The 16971-nt window shown below is 42.8% G+C and overlaps 1 protein-coding gene across 1 annotated transcript in view; it reads left to right on the forward strand.

Moving 5' to 3' along the window:
- The first annotated feature begins 278 nt into the window (after positions 1-278).
- Positions 279-16971, forward strand: part of Csnk2a1 (casein kinase 2 alpha 1) — a 61453-nt gene continuing 44760 nt past the window's right edge. The window contains exon 1 of the mRNA XM_042694289.1: positions 279-432. The gene's annotated coding sequence lies outside the window, so the exon portion shown is untranslated. The remainder of the gene's footprint in view (positions 433-16971) is intronic.

The raw sequence follows: 16971 nt of genomic DNA on the forward strand, positions 1-16971 counted from the left end.
CCTAGGCACCGCCATCTTCCCTTGGGCCAAACCAACTCTACGCCTAGTAGAGGCCTCGTGTCCTCTGTCTCGTCAATCACCGCAGGTACCACAATAAAATGCTGTTCATTGTTGGAAATCTTACCATTATGCTTTACGTTGAGAATTCTTTCCCTCTACCGCCCAGTCTGTAACTGAACCCTCCGGGAGGCGATAGCACATCCCAGCATGGCCGCGCCCAGGTAGGTTCCGCTGAGGGGAGGCGGGACCGGAAGTCTACTCGCCCCGCCTCCTGGTATGAGGGAGCTTCCGCTTCCGGTAGCGCGGAGGCTGCAGCCTCGCTCTGGTCCCTGCGGCTGGCGGCCGAGCCGTGTGTCTCCTCCTCCGCCGCCGCCATATTGTCTGTGTGAAGAGAGGGGAGAGCGGCCGCTGCCGCTGCCGCTTCCACCACAGGTACAGTGGGGGCCGCTAGGCGAGGTCCTTAGGGGGCGGCGGTGGGCCGAGATAAGGCGGCGGGCCGCGACCGCCTCTCACGCTCTCAGCGGGCTCCCCAGCGGCCTGTCGCCCGCCCCAGCCCCCCTCCCCCCAGCCCAGGCCCCTGCAGTCCATCCGGGAGGCCGGGGCCACCCCCGACGGTGAAGAGCCCGGCACTGGCGGCGCGGAGGCCCAAGTGAGGGCGGGACGCCGCGATCGGACACTGGCTTATTGCAGGAGGGAGGTTGGACTAGGTGGAGACGTGGGGGGGGGACCATTGGGAGGTGCGGACCGGCGAAGGGGGAAGGGAGCTTTAGGGGTGGGGTCTCGGGGGGGGGTGTCGAGGGGGAAGGATGCCTCCCGCGAGCGAGGCAGCTGAGGTGGGGGCCTCCCTCGGGTCCCTCTGGGCGGGGCTGAGCTTTCCACCTGCAGGCTGGGTGCGAGGTGGAGGGGTAACCTCCACCCCCGGGCGGGGTTGCTGGGGAGAAAGCAGAGACCCGCGAAGTGGGGCGCTGCGGGTGGAGTAAGGCTTGGAAGCTAGTTTGGAGTTTGGGTCGGGGGAGGGGGGGGAAAGCTATCGAGAATGAAAAGCTGGCTCAGAAGTATACAGATATTGGTGACCTTTTGAAAGAGCAGGACTTTTGAATTTTGTTTCTTGTTAGTTTTTTTTTTTTTTTGGCACAGTTCTGGGATCTATCTAGGTTAAGCAGAGGATGGATGGAGCTCCTGTAGTTTGTTTTGGGGAAGCAGAGTCAGGATTGCCTGTTGGCTTTCGCTTTTGTGGGGGAGGAAAGAGTTCTGAAAAGGTGACAGGTTATTTGGGAATTCTTGATTGACTCTTCATAATGGTTAAATTCAGTAGGAAGTGGGTATGGAGAAAGGAAATGGAAATAAAAATTGGAAGGGGAAATTTTTCCCTTCTGAAGTTGGAGATCTCTTTCCCTTTGAAGTGTTAAGAACTAGATTTCCTAGGGTCTATGTCAGGGCCATTACTACTTAGCTGTGTGACCAAAATTCTGTAAGCCCCAGTTTTTCTATCTATAAAATGTGGGTGCTGATCACTTTTAGCTCAAAAGTATATAGTAATGAGTAAATAAAGTAATTGAATCAGGTATTTACCACAGTGCCTGATGGTTCCTGCTCAATAGGTTTACTTGTCACAGTTATTAAAAAGGCCAACCTGTATATTTAGGGTTTCTCTGGTTTTTTAGGTAAAGTTTGTCGGGTTTGGCTTCAGAGCTAGTCCTGTGGCTTACACCTGCAATCTTAGCTACTCAGGAGGCTGCCATGTGAGGATGAAGATTTGAAGCCAGCCTAGGGTAGGGAAGTCTTAGAGAGACTCAGCTCCAATTGACCAGCAAAAAGCAGGAAGTGGAGTATGGCTCTAGAGATAGCACACTAGCTTTGAGTAAAATAAAGCTGAGAGTGCTCCAGCATTGAGTTCAAACTCCAGTATCAGCTTGTGTGTGTACACACAAACTGCTTCAGAAATGATTTCTTATAGTTATTGCAGATGATTTGGTTTAACTGGTTTGATAGGCCTGGTGATAACATCCAGTGACCAATACTAGTTCTTCTCTCTGGCAGTTTGAAAAGTTCACCTGCTGAAATCTTAGCAGGACAGGTTTGTCCTTCTATGCCTTTCAAGCATTTGGCTTTCATTTGCTATTGGACGATGTGTGACTTCGAAGAAACAAGGAAAAGGTTTTGCTATTTACTTAGATTGATTTTTATAATAATGTCAAAGATAGGTTACCCTATGGCCACCTCCATACTTGTGTCCTCATTTATGAAAAGACAAGGGGAACATGAGGTAATTTTAGAGTTAAGGGGGAATTGTCTTACTTTTTGAGGATGAAACAAGTGGCAGCTACATTTCAATAGTGTGCATTTAGTTCTGTTGCCTACCTACTCTTCCAAGGATGAGGCTTTGAACATACACCTTTATGTTCTCAAAGAAAAAGATTTTCCTTAGCTCGCAAGTCTGTGTGTGTGCGTATGTATGTATGTATGTATGTATGTATGTATGTATGTATGTATATGCGCACGCGCGTGCGTGTGTGTGTCCCTGTCCAGGTCCTGGAGCTTGAACTCCAGGCCCCTGCACTGTATCCTGAGCTCTTTTGCTCAAGGGTAATGCCCTACCACTTTGAGCAAGAGCTCCATTTTTGGTTTTCTGGTGGTTAATTGGAAGTAAGAGTCTCACAGACTTTCCTGCCTGGTCTAGTTCATAACTACAATCCTCAGATCTGAGTAGCTAGGATTATAGGCATGAGCTATCAGTGCCCAGAGTGAATAGGTTTTATTCAACACTCTCCCACCCATCCCTAGCTTTGCATCAAATGGGCTGGTCTCAGAAGATCAGAAGATACGAAGTAGACCCAAAGTGCCAGCCCCAGCATTACAGGCATGAGCCATCAGCGCCAACTGCCCTTTCCTGCCCCCACTCCATTTCCCCCTCCTTTAATTCTGTAATACTAAAGCAAGTTTTTGCTATTTTTTTTCTTTTTAGTTTAAAATCTTATAGGTTTGGGTATGTGACAGGAAAAATGCCACCATACCCCACACCCTAGATGTCCATGCTTTAATCTTAGAATCTATAAGTAATGTTAAATGGCAGAAGGAACTTTGGAGATACTTTGAAGTTAAGACTCTTAAAATGTGAAAGGGCTGGGGATGTGGCTTAGTGGTAGAGTGCTTGCTTGCCTTGTATGCGTGAAACCTTGGGTTCAATTCCTTAGTATTACACACAGAAAAGCCAGAAGTGGCGCAATGGCTCAACTGGAAGAGTGCTAGTCTTAGTAAAAGATGCTCAAGGACAGTTCCCAAGCCCTGAGTTTAAGCCCCAGGACTGGCAAAAAAAAAAAAAAAATAGGGAAATTATCCTGGATTTTCTGGGTAGGCTTTTTTTTTTTTTTTTTTGGCAGGTCTCGTGGGGTTTGAACTCTGGGCTTGGGCACTGTCCTTGCATTCTTCAGTTCAAGGTGAGCGCTCTACCGCTTAAGTCACAGCGCCACTTCCGGTCTAGTGGTTTATTGGAGATAAGAGTCTCACGGACTTTCCTGCCCGGGCTGGCTTTGAACCGCGATCCTCAGATCTCAGCTTCCTGAGTAGCTAGGATTACAGGCGTGAGCTACTGGCTCCCAGCTTATGAGTCTTTAATAGTGGAAAACTTAAGTAAGCCAGGAGCTGGTACCTCACTCTTGTAATCCTAGCTACTCAGGAGACTGAGATCTGAGGATCCCTGCTCAAAGCCAGCTGGGTAGGAAAATCTGTGACCTTTTTTTTTAATTTTTTATTTGTCAGTCCTGGGGCTTGAACTCTTGGCCTGGGCATTGTCCCTCAGCTCTTCAGCTTAAGGCTAGTGCTCTACCACTTGAACCACAGTGCCACTTCTGGTTGACTGTGGTTTATTGGAGATAAATATCTCATAGAGGGCTGGGAACTTGGCTCAGTGGTAGAGTGCTTGCCTTGCATGCATGAGGCCCTGGTTTGATTCCTCAGCACCACATAAGCAGAAAAAGACAGGAGTGCAGTTGTGCCTCAAGTGGTAGGGCACTAGCCTTGAGCTGAAGAGCTGAGGGACAGCGCCTAGGCACAAAGTTCAGGCCCCACAATCGACCAAAAAAAAAAGAAAGAAAGACTTATGGACTTTCCTGCCTTGGCTGGCTTTGAACCTCAATCCTCAGATCTTAGCCTCCTGAGTAGCTAGGATTACAGGGTGAGCCAACCAGCTGTCAGTGAGACTCTTATCTCCAATTAACCACTAGAAAACTGGAAGTAAAGCTATGGTTCAAAATGGTAGAGCACTATCCTTGAGTGAAAAAACACAGGGACAGAGCCCAGGCCTTTAACTAAAGCCCCATGAGTAACCAAAAAAAAAAAAAAAACTTTATCCAAATGAGTAGAAAGGAGACATCAGATTCAAAGCATGAGGGGATTCCATGGTTTCTGAGAGGGCCACGTGGAAAGTATGAAAGTGAATCTGGGCAGCCTCATATCTGACAGACAGCCAGAAAATTGAGACATTTGATCTATAATTTTATCTATTTATTTTTGGTTAGTCATGGGGCTTGAACTCAGGGCCTGGGTACTGCCTTGAAACTCCCTCCTCCCCTTCCCCCCCTCCCCCCCCCAAATCTCAGCCTCCTGAATAGCTAAGATTACAGGCTTGAGCCACCTGCACCTGGCCTTGACCTACAATTTGAATGAGCTAGGAGGTAGATTCTGTCCCAGAGTTTCAAGAGGGAATACAGCTTCCCAAACACCTTGATTTTTGGGTTGAAGTTTCTAAAAGCAGGAGATCTACCAAGCTCACCAGTTAAGACCTACAGAAAATGTGAGATAATAAATTTGTGGTATTATAAGCCTTTGTAGAAATTTGTTATGCCAGCAGTAGAGTACTTGTGTAGATTTTGGTACTGTTGCCTGAAAATGGAATGAAAGTGGGCAGAGGCTAGAATTTTGGGGCGTATGATAGGACAAAAAAGAGAACTAGAACTGATGGCTAGTAGGAATTTGAATGTTAATGACTGAGATGAAAGTGAAGTGCTTGTTACAGGAAAAGGGATCATTATTACATTGTATCAAATAGGTTTAGAATTCCATGTTGTGGTTGTTTGAAAGGCTGAATTTGAGTGGTAAACTTGGATGTTTTGCCAAGGAGATTTTTCAAGCAAAATGTTGAAGGTACAACCTGATTTATTTGTGGAGTGAACCCCTGTGAAATTCATGCAAAGCCCACTAGACTCCTGGTAGTTTCAGGCCAGCAAAGATAATGCTAGGTGCAGTTGAAAGAGAAAGAGTAATTATGTTGGACCCTCCAAATTTTATGTATAAGCAAGCTTAGAAAACTACTCACATGTGAATGTGCTGGTTTTCATTAAAAAAAGAAAGGTGACTCAAGTGGAACTGAGCTTAAGCGGGTGGAACTAAAAACTGCAGAGGATTTTTCTTAGGCTATGAAATGGGATGAATTTTTATTTTAAAATTATTTTGGACCTTGTGTCTTGTTTCCTCTTCTGTTTCCCCCATTTAAACTAGAATATCTGTAACTGCTACCCAATGCTAGCCCCATCATAGGATGTTGGCAGCAGATAACTTTTTTACAGGAATTATGCCGTAGGCAGAAAAATCCAGAAGTGGCACTGTGGCTCAAGTGGTAGAATACTAACCTTGAGCTGAAGAGCTGAGGAACAGTGCCCAGGGCCAGACTTCAGGCCCCACGACTGGCCAAAAAAAAAAAAAAAAAGATATTTGGGAATTTTGAATTGAGAAGTTTTACATGAGAGTTTTGGATTTTGAGTTGATATTGTAGTGGGTGAGAGCTTTGGAAAACTTTGGGTAGGATAAATCCATTTTTTATATGTAAGAGATGTAATTCTTTGAGATCAGAGGATGGACTGTGGTAAGCAGAATGTGCTCTTAATTGGGATGTGGACAATAATACCTTGGTCTCTGAAATGTGAGTGTTATAAAGCAGAAAGAACTTTGTAGGGACTTTTAAGGTTGAGGATCTTGAAATATAAAGATTATTCTGGATTTTCTGAGTGTGTCGGGTCTCATAATATATGGCCCTAATAGAAAAAAAGTTGGGGCTGGGAAGGTGGCTCAATGGTAAGAGTGCTTGCCTTGCATGCATGAGGCCCTGGGTTCAATTCCTCAGCACCACATAAACCGAAAAGGCCGGAAGTAGCACGTAGCTAAAGTGGTCGAGCACTAGCCTTGAGCTGAAGAGTTCAGGGACAGCTCCCAGGCCCAGAGTTCAAGCCCCATGACCGACAAAACAAAAGAAAAAAAAGTTCTCTGAAGTCAGAAGAGATTTGAAGCCTGAGAAGGATTCAACCTTCTATTCTTTTAATTTTTTTTTTTTTAATTGTGAAAATACCGTACTGAGGGGTTACAATTACATGAGCAAGGTAATGAGTACATTTCTTATCAAGCATTGTTGCCTCCTCCTTTGTTTCCCCGTGGCATCCCTGCCTTCCTTCCCACCCCCCACCCAACCTGCTATTCTTGGAGGGGGATCCATGGAAACTGTAAATGCACAGTGTCTAGAAGCAAAGGTCAGGCAAAGGAACGAAGACTTCAGTCTTACACCATAAGGAGCTAAATTTGACCAGTAGCTTGAATGAGCAGGAAGAATATTTTCCCTCGAGTTTCCAGCAAGAAATCCACCTTGATACCAGCTAAGACCAACCCGCCCTCTGGCCTGTAGAAATGGAGATGTTAAATTTGTGTTGTTTTGTTTATGATCATTTGTTTTGACAACAAGAGAAAACTAATAACTGGTTTTTGCTGGTTTTATTTCAGAATCTGGGGGATTTTCTAGAGAACAAAAGCAGCAAAGATTATTCTGTAAAGTGATTTGGTCTTGGAAGACTTCACAGAAAATTGGTGTTGAATGGATCCTATGCTTTTTCCTTGGTGTTTAAATATTTCTCACTGTCTTTAGATGTAGTTTGAAGGGCCTAGATAAAACATTTTTAATCACTAAAGTAGTATGTTTTTGTAAACTTTTTAGCCATTTTTTATATTTTAGGACATACATTTTTGTAAATTGATGGGTTATATAGTTGTCTGTTTGCTCTCTAATGTCTTCCACTCTTCCCCAGTTCAAAGATGTGAGATCTTTTTTTCTGTCATTATCATTTGAGGTTGAGACAAATTTAGTAATTGTACCTACAGAATGAAGTTATCTAGCTTTTAAGAAAGGTTGTTTTAGTCAGGTACCAGTGGCTCATGCCTGTAATCCTAACTACTCAGGAGGCTAAGATCTGAGGATCACAGTTTGAAGCCAGAGCAGGCAGAAAAGTTAACTGGAACCAAGAATCTCTAGTTAACCACTAAAAAGCTAGAAGTGGAAATATGAAGTGGCAGGGTTCTAGCCAGGAGCAAAAAAAAAAGGAAAGAAAGAAAAAGGACCTTAGCGATAGAGACCAGGCTCTTAAGTTCATGACCCAAGACAAGCATGTTCACATAGAAAAGTATATTTTTGTGTTTGTTCTTTGTGTCCTATTAATTGGGTTCATAAAATGTGGTCTAATTCAACTTAAGTCAGGGCATGGTGGGAATAAGACTTTATTTTCATTTCCTGAGTAGGAAAATGACAAAAGTCGGCATTTTAGAGTATGAAGGACTTTTAAGATTATCTGTTTGTTAAGCGCTGGTGGCTCACACTTGTAATCCTAGCTACTCAGGAGGCTGTGATCTAAGGATCATGGTTCAAAGCCAGCCCTGCTCAGGAATAGCATCCAGACCCAGAGTTCCAGCCCTACAACCAATCAAAAAATTTTTTTATCTGTTTAGGCTATCTGAAAGTTAAATGGGCAATTAAGATATTGTATATCTAGAGCTGGCTGAATGATTGTAGTTTTAGGCAATGTAAGTCTATACTTCTAGCTCTATTAGCTCTGGTTATTTTTAAGATAGAGTCTTGCTTTTTGTCTGGCCCAGCCTGAACTGTGATCCTTCTGTTTTATGCTTTTCCAAGTAGCTTGAATGATAGGTGTCTACCACTATGTTCATATACTGGGTGGATGGATGGAGAGAGTGTCTCATCAGTTCTCCCCTTCTAATCATTCCAATCTCTGCCTCCCAGGTAGCTGGGGTGGGAACCACCCATGCCTGTTCTTTAAGTGTTTCTTAATAGAGAGAAATCTAGGCCAGCTGGTTTTTCAAATGAAGAAATTCCTATAGGATTATTAAGGAAAATTGTCTTCTGTCATTGCAGCAGGATATGTTTGCATTGCGTTATAGATAAAAATATTGTGTGCTCCAGAATAAAACTCAACAGACATAGTTGCTGACCAAGCATATTCTTTTGTATTAGAGAAATCAAGGATTGAGTTTTTAAAAGTTTAGGTAAAAGATTTCACAGTATTACAAGATGCATTAGGAGTGGAATTTCACTGGTTTCTACAAATTTTGTGTTTCGGCCTTATACATTTAAAAAAAATTACTTAGCAACAGTTGCCATGGAGGGCAGTCTTTTTTTACATTAGTGGTGATGTTTTCTTTCATAGAAAGTGTTATTTGAAGTGAAGATGTTAAGGTTAAATACCAGAGCTAGATTACTCTTTTTCTTTTTTTGTCAGTCTTGGGGCTTGAAATCAGGGCCTGGGCACTGTCCCTTAGCATCTTTTGTTCAAGGCTAGCACTTTACCACTTGAACCAGGGCACCACTTCCAACTTTTTCCAGTTTATGTGGTACTGAGGAATTGAACCCAGAGTTTCATGCATGCTAGGCAAGCACTCTACCACTAAGCCATACTCCCAGCCCTAGGTTAATCTTGTATAATTTTGTATGGCCATATGTCTGACTTCTGCTTTCTATTTTCTTTTTTGGCCAGTCCTGGGGTTTGAACTCAGGGCTTAGGGACTATCCCTGAGCCTCTTTGTACTCAAGGCTAGTGCTGTACCACTTTGCTGTACCACTTGAGCCACAATGCCACTTCTGGCTTTTTCTGAGTAGTGTATTGCAAATAAGAGTCTCAGACTTTTCTGCCCAGGCTGGCTTCAAACCAGGATTTTTAGATCTCAGCCTTAAGAACAGCTAGGATTATAGGCATGAGCCACCAGCACCTGGCATTCTGTTATTTTCTTAAAATTTTCTTGTCTTGTGGGCTGTTCTGATTTTTATTAGCTGAAGCATTTTAGTCTACTTGGAATAGTGAACAATTGGCATTTTTCTAGTATGACTAATACTCTAATGGGCATTTCTCAATTTAGCTATTTCATTAATGTTCTATAAATTTCAAGAAAACCATCCTGTTAAAAATGGATGTACATGTTTGTAATCCATCACTTGGGAGGCTGGAGATGAAGGATGAGGAGTTCCAAGACAGCCTGGGGTACATAGTGAGACCCTACCTTAAAAAATGGGCAAAGCTGAGCATGGTGGCCTGAAGCACTGTATGAGACCTTCCTTGTCCCTTTAAAAAAGGTGTGTGTGTGGGGGCGGGGGAATACCCAAGCAAAAGAGTAAATGCTTTTCATGAAAAATTGTGTGGTATGAAATGAGAAAGTATCAAATAACCATTTGGGGCTGTTCAATTTATAACCAGTCAAACACTGTTGCCAGGTGCCAGTGGCCCACACCTGTTAGCAACTCTGGAGGCTGAGATCTGAGGATTCAGGTTCACCAGCCCATTCAGGAAAGTCCGTAAGACTCATCTCCAGTTAACCACCAAAAAGCCAGAAGTAGATCTGTGGCTTAAGTGGTAGAGCACCAACCTTAAAAAAATAAAATAAAATAAATGAAGGTACAGTGCTCAGGTTAAGCCCTAGTACTAGCACCAATACAAATTGGTTCAGCAACCCCAGAATTATTGCTACATTTCATTTCAGTTGTTTCTGTATCACAGGCCTCCAGATTGTTCATCCCTTAAACTCACAATAGAGTGACATTTTTGTTATAGTAGATACATCATGCCACAACTTGGTAGCTTTTGGTCTTCTGTTTATTTGTTTATTTATATTTTTGTTAATCATGAGGTTGAACTCAGGGACTGATGCTGTCCCTCAGCTCTTTTTGCTCAAGGCTAGTACTCTACCACTTTTTGAGACGCAGAACCACTTACGGTTTTCTGGTGGTTAATTGGAGATGAGACTCATGGACTTTGCTGCCCATCATCAGATCTCAGCCTCCTGAGTAGCTAGGATTATAGGCGTGAACCAGAGGTGCCCTGCACTCTCAGAGTTCTTATGAAAACTTTTTTTCTTTGTATTTTACATATAATTTCTAAGAAATCAGTTATTGTAATTAAGGGGTAAAAACTGAAGTCGAATTTAGAATAGCCTGAAATTGTTAGCTGGGAAATGAAGTCAGCAGCATGTTGGGAAAGAACTCTACCGTTTGATTGAGAGTTGAAAGAAAGTTAACCTTTCTACCCTGGGTTTTCCTCATCTCTGCAATTGGGGTAAAAACTGCCCTGAGGAACTTACTAATTAATCTTCAGTTTCTTCATCTGTAAAATGAGATTTGGTAGCTCCTAACTTTAGAGAATTCTTGGGTAGATGAATAACAGAAGCACAATTTAATATTATTATCTCAGGATTACTGTGAGGATATAAGGAGATAATTTATAAAGTACTTAGCTTGCCTAACACTAGTTTTTTGCCTTCCCTGTTGGTGGAGGTAATCTGTATTTTGCTGTTGCTATCTCTTTATTTCTGCTGCCAAGTTGTTTTTGTTCTTTTGTTTTTTAATGAGACTTTTAACTTGTACTACTTGTTTCTGGTATGTCTTGTTGGGTGGGTGAGGTACTGAGTTAGGAATGGATCATTATGTAAGTCACTCTCGGTGTAGATTGCCTCAATTGCTCAGGTACACTATATATTGTGAAGAGTGTGGTTACTAGTCTTGGTGAATCTAGCTAGTATTCTCTTGCTTCTAGATAATGGTAGTCCTTACTCAGACTCAGTAAAATTTTTATGTTTACTCATGTATGGACATGTGGACATAGATTAAAGATCTTCTTAGTGATGCTGTAATCACAGTTTGGGAATTACTCAAAATTGTGTGTTGGAGATGTGTTTGGAGGAGGATTCTTTCTGTATTATATCATCTCTGTCCTGCTCTCTCAGTTAATCCACTGACTGGCTTTCATGTTTTTGTATGTATTTTGTGATACTCTGGTTTGAACCCAGGATACTTATTTATTTAGACTCTCTACAGTTGAATTATCTTTACTCTGTATTCTTTTTTTTTTTTTTTTTTTTGGCGGGGGTGGGGGGGTGTTGTGGAGTCTGAACTCTGGGCCTGGGCACTCTCCCTCAGCTCTTCAGCTCAAGGCTAGTGCTCTACCACTTGAGCCACAGCACCACTTCTGGCTTTTTCTGCTTATGTGGTGCTGAGGAATCGAACCCAGGGCCTCATGCATGCAAGACAAGCACTCTACCACTGAGCCACCTTCCCAGCCCCTTACTCTGTATTCTTAAGTCATAAACCCCTTAGGCAGAGCAGTCACTTGTCTTTGTTAGTACTTTAAAGTTGTGTCTTTATAGCATGGCACTGGTGGCTCATGCCTGTAATTCTGGCTACTCAGGAAGCTGAGATCTGAGGATCATGATTCGAAGCCAGCCAGGGTAAGAAGGTCCATGAACTCTTACCTCCAATGAATCACCAGAAAACTGGATGTAGAGCTGTGGCACAAAATGGTAGATCACTAGCCTTGATCCCAAAAGCTCAGGGACAGTGCCCAGGCCCTGAGTTTAAGCCCCAGGACTGATTAAAAAAAAAAAAAAAAGTTGTAAGCCAGGCACCAGTGAGATCTGAGGATCATGGTTCAAAGCCAGTCTGGGCAAGAAGGTCTGTGAGACTTTTTTTTTGAGTGGGGGAGGGGGGTCCAGTCATGGGCCTGAACTCTGGGCCTGGGTGCTGTCCCTCAGCTCTTCAGCTCAAGGCTAGCGCTCTACCACTTGAGCCACAATGCCACTTCCAGCTTTTTTCTTTTTGCTTATGTGGTGCTGAGGAATCAAACCCAGGGCCTCATGCATGCAACGCAAGCGCTCTACCACTGAGCCACCTTCCCAGCCCCCATGTGTGAGACTCTTATTTCCAATAAACCAGTAGAAAACCAGAAGTGATGCTGTAGCTTGAGTGGTAGAATGCTAGCCTTGAGCTGAAGAGCTTAGAGACAGTGCCTAGGCCCCAGAGTTCAAGCCCCATGATCATCCCAAGAAAGAAAAAAAGTTATGTATTTATAATTGTACTAACTATAAATGAACCATCTGTGTTGGGATTGCTCTCATCTTTAAGTTAATATATATTTTTGGTAGTACTTGGATTTGAATTTAGGGTCTTGAACTTACTAGACAAGTGCTCAATACATCCTAAGCCTTTTTTTCTCTTTTCCTACCCTCCCTCCCTTCCTTCCTTTTTAATATACATTAGTTATATGGGGGGATTTCATGACATTTTCATGTATGTTGTAATATATTCCACTCAGTCTCACTTCCTCTATCACTTTCCCTACCCTGTTTTTTAAACCAATTAGAGTATTGTTCCATTTTAGTACATGCAGACAATCTGCTTCAGCCATATTCTCAATCTTGTTAGCCCAGCTTGTTTCTCTTTCCCTGCCCCCCCAACTTCCTAAGGATCAACAACTTTCATTGAGCTTCTTTATGGTGTTTTATAGTTGCTGGGTATCTCAAAATTATTCACTTTTTTTCTTTTCTCTCCTAAGCAATCCCTTAGTTAGATTTATGTTCTCTTGTTTATCCATATATATGTAATTATGTATACAAGCTTGATACATATGTCCGTAAATATGTATGTCTTTTATGTCTGGTTTCCATATATGAGTGAAAGATACCTTGTTTTTTGAGCTTGTCTTGCTCAATATGATGTCCTCCAGTTCCATCCATTGTCATCCAGATGACATGGTTTCATTATCTGTTATTGGTAATTTTAAAGTTGTGCATTAACGAACTATTTGCATTGATGGTATTCTTTTAAACAAGAAAAACAAGATATTATTGCCTATTAATTAAAATGTAAGTATTCAAACATGTACTTTCTATATAATTTGTGAGACTGTCAGTATCAAATAAAATACTTTCATCACTGTTCATTTGCTTTCCTGACCATTTTTCCTTCCAAAAGTTGCAAGTGACGCTTTTGAGGTAGTGATAAATTTTCAAATATCACAGCTAAGGTACCACTCATTTGCTATGTGTATGCTCCTGTTACATGTAGGTTTATTTTACATGTCCATCCATTAAGACCATTTTTGGAAAACATTTACCAGATAATCTTTCTCAAAAATCACTTGGAAAATTTCTCATACAGAGTTGGGCATCGGTGGCTCACGCCTGTAATCCTAGCTACTCAGGAGGCTGAAATCTGAGTATCAAGGTTCAAAACCAGCCCTGGCAGCAAAGTCTGTGAGACTCTTATCTCCAGTCAACCACCAGGAAACCAGCAGTGGTACTGTGGCTCAAGCGCAAGCATTGAGCTGAGGGATAGTACCCAGGCCCAGAATTCAAGCCCCATGACTGACCAGAATAAATAAATAATTCATACAGTTCTGTTTTGGTGACCATCTCATTCAGGTAAGAGAATAATGATGTTCCTGTGTGCCAGTGGCTCATGATTTCAATATTTGCTATTCCAAAGGCTGAGATCTGAGGATCATGCTACGAAGCCAGCCTGAGCAGAAAAATCCATGAGATTCCATCTAATTAACCAGCAAAAGGTTGGACTAGAGGCATAATTGAAGTGGTAGAGCACCAGCCTTGAGTAAGAAAGCAGAACAAGAATGTGAGACCCTATGTTCAAGCTCTGATAACTAGTACATGCACATGCACATACACACATGTACACAAACAAATGAAACTACTCCACTTTCTGCACCTTGCCTGTAGAACTCTGGAAGTGTAGTGAATTTAGTAAATACCTATATAGGTATTAAATAAATCTGGGCTTAAATTTGTCTTCCAGCTAGTAATCTCTGGTTTTTGGCAGGTTTTTTGTTACTGTTTTTTAATTTTTACCAGTCTTGAGGTTTGAAGACTAGTGTCTACCACTTGAGTCACAGCCCCACTTCCGTTTTTTTTTTTGTAATTTATTGGACATAAGTGTCTTAGGGACGCTTCAAACAGTGATCCTCAGATCACTCAGCCAGTTAGGCTGGCTTCAAACAGTGATCCTCAGATCTCAGTCTCCTGAGTAGCTATGATTACAGATGTGAGCCACCCACATCCAGCCTTCTGGCAGTTTTATTAACTGCTGAACCTGTTGACTTATATTGCAGAGTACACCTCTCATTTTGTGGCTAGTTTTTTTTTGTGGGGGGGGGAGGGGGAGGGTTTGGGTCCAGTTGTGGGGCCTGAACTCTGGGCCTGGGCACTGTCCCTCAGCTCTTCAGCTCAAGGCTAGTGCTCTACCACTGAGCCACAACGCTACTTCCAGCTTTTTTCTTTTTGCTTATGTGGTGCTGAGGAATCGAATCCAGGGCCTCATGCATGCAAGGCAAGTGCTCTACCACTGAGCCACCTTCCCAGCCCTTGTGGCTAGTTTTGAGAGAAACATTCGAATGGTAGCAGTAATTAGTGCAGACATGAATGCTGGCTTTTACTTTAGATTACTGTAGGTCCCTAATTTTCCATCTTTAGGTTCCAGATGATGGTACCAGTGAAGTTTTGCATTGTGACTTTGTTTTGCTTGTTTGTATGGTGTGCAGATGTATGAATTGTCTTTTATTGTTAGACTTTCCACTATTGCTCTCGTAACCTTGGTACTTTGATCCCTTTTCTGGCTTAAAGATGGGGAAAATGAAATTCACACAGAGAGATCAAAAGTGTTTTTGTGTTTGGTTTTTGTTTTGCTATACTTTTTTGTCTTGTGTTAGAAATGCCAGTGTTTGTGTTGGCTTTTAGAACAAGAATGTATCTTTTGTAGATGGCAATAAAAGCAGAAGATCCTAGTGGTATGTTTAGGATTATAATCTCCTAAACTTGAATGTACTACTGACTTACACAGGCAGCAACTTCATAAATTACTGATATTGTGTGTAGATTTTCTTTCTTTTTTTTTTTTTTTTTTGGGGGGGGGTCCGGTCATGGGGCCTGAACTCTGGGCCTGGGCGCTGTCCCTCAGCTCTTCAGCTCAAGGGTAGTGCTCTACCACTTGAGCCACAGCGCCACTTCCGGCTTTTTTCTTTTTGCTTATGTGGTGCTGAGGAATCGAACCCAGGGCCTCAGGCATGCAAGGCAAGCGCTCTACCACTGAGCCACCTTCCCAGCCCTGTAGATTTTCTTTCTAAAAATTATCTTCAAATAATTGTACAAGGGAGTGTCAGTTTAATGTGTGTGCAGTGCTTCTTTTTTTTTTTTTTTTGTTGGCCCTGGGGCCTGAACTCTGGGGCTGGGCGCTGTCCCTCAGCTCAAAGCACTTGAGCCACAGCTCAACTTTGGTTTTCTGGTGATTGATTGGAGATAAATCTCACTCACTTTGAACAATGATTCTCAGATCTTAGCCTCCTGAGTAACTAGGATTACAGGCGTGAGCCACCGGCGCCTGGGTGTACAGTGCTTCTTGATCAGAGCTTCCCCTTTTATTTTGTCTTCTCCCCTCCCTACCCCCTTGCCTGTTTTTTAAGACAGGCTCTTCTATTTTAGTCTAGGCTGACCTCTTACTCAAAATCCTCCTACCTCCATCTTCTGAGTTGTTGGGATCATAGAGGTATATCATCATGGCCAGATTGATAAAAATTACTGTTCAGGGGCTGGGAAGGTGGCTCAGTGGTAGAGCGCTTGCCTTGCATGCATGAGACCCTGGGTTCGATTCCCCAGCACCACATAAGCAAAAAGAAAAAAAGCCGGAAGTGGCGCTGTGGCTCAAGTGGTAGAGCGCTAGCCTTGAGCTGAAGAGCTGAGGGACAGCGCCCAGGCCCAGAGTTCAGGCCCACGACCCGGACCCAAAAAAAAAAATTACTGTTCATTTGAGGCAGGGTTTCACTATAGTCTAGGCCAGTTTTGAACTTGAGATCTTCTTGTCTCATACTCCTCAAGTGTTGAGATTAAGGGTATGTATTAACATGTCTACTTTATGAAAATTCTCTGGGAATTGAACCCGGGGCCTTATGTGCTGCTAGGCAAGTATTACCACTTAAACTACATACCTAGCTTTAAAGCAAAATTTTTTATTTATCTATTGGTGGTGCTGGAGATCAAACCCAGGGTCTTGTGTACATGTTAGGAAAATTCCGTACCATTGAACTGTATATCCAGCTGTTATGAATATTTAAAATAGGAATTTATATCTTTAACAGACTTGGAGGGGTGAACTAATGTGCACGTGGAATATTGGGATTTGAAGGTCAAAGAGAAAGGAACTGCCTCTTTTATAGTCCCTCCTCCCTTTGTGGGTGTGTGCCTGAGTGTCCTGGTCCTGGAACTTGAGCTCAGGGCCTGGGTTCTGTCTCTGAGCTTTTGTGGTCAAGACCAGCACTCTGCCACTTGAGCCACAAAGCTCCACTGTCAGCTTTTTTTTTTTCTGGTGGTTAATTGGAGATAAAAGTCTCATGGACTTTCCTGCCTAGGCTGGTTTTGAACCAAGATTCTCAGATCTCAGCCTCCTAAGTAGCTAGGATTACAGGTATGAACTACCTGCTCCTAGCTCCTTCCCCCTCACCCCTCCTTTTAAACACTGTTGTATTCAGTATACACTATGTGGAAAATAAACTATGCAATTGTGGATAGGGACAGAAGTGGGAAGCTTGGGGAGTAGGGGGAGAGCAAAGGAAGAGATGAAATTGTCCAAAAAAGAAATGTACTCATTTGACTTGTGAAATGGTAACTCCTCTGTACAACACCTTAATACTAAAAATAAAATTATAAATATTGAACTGTGGTTTAAGTGGTAGAGAGCACCAGCCTTGAGCTAAAATCTCTGGGCCTGGGTGCTGTCACTCAGCTCTTCAGCTAAAGGCTAGTGCTCTACCACCTGAGCCACAGTGCCACTTCTGGTTTTCTGGTGGTTAATTGGAGGTAAGAGTCTTATAGACTTTC

Source organism: Dipodomys spectabilis, unplaced genomic scaffold, assembly GCF_019054845.1.
Source record: "Dipodomys spectabilis isolate Male_0828 unplaced genomic scaffold, ASM1905484v1 ptg000175l, whole genome shotgun sequence".
Classification (NCBI taxonomy): Eukaryota; Metazoa; Chordata; class Mammalia; order Rodentia; family Heteromyidae; genus Dipodomys; species Dipodomys spectabilis.